The sequence below is a fragment of the Condylura cristata genome, unplaced genomic scaffold (assembly GCF_000260355.1).
Source record: "Condylura cristata isolate star-nosed mole 26May11 unplaced genomic scaffold, ConCri1.0 scaffold00116, whole genome shotgun sequence".
Classification (NCBI taxonomy): Eukaryota; Metazoa; Chordata; class Mammalia; order Eulipotyphla; family Talpidae; genus Condylura; species Condylura cristata.
Genome location: NW_004567217.1, coordinates 33835 through 34221, shown reverse-complemented (window position 1 = coordinate 34221; position 387 = coordinate 33835).

The window sequence follows — 387 nt, the reverse complement described above, 5'->3', positions numbered from 1 at the left end:
GAGACTTCGCCCATTCTCCTCATTCCTAGTTCCTGCGCACTCTGCAGTCACTGAACGTGCAATAGCCAATATGAGGCTTTGCCTCTGGACAGCAGGTGTCCACTGGCCTCCGGGCACCACGCTGTGGCCAGAAGTCAGTGCACAGCTTTGCCTTGTGTATGTCTGTTCAGAGACACCTGATATTTGATTCCTGAATGTCAAGGTCACGGCCAACAGCCCTGTGCCTCACTCTGAGTGAGGCACATGGCAGCCTGCTTGTGCCGAAGCCATGAAACTGTGAAATTGCCCCCAAAATGCAGACAAATGTGAAGACCCTTCTCCAGTAGACGTTTGTTCTAGTGTGAGAACTGACACCAGGTAGGTGAATCTCCGACATCCACTGGGTGG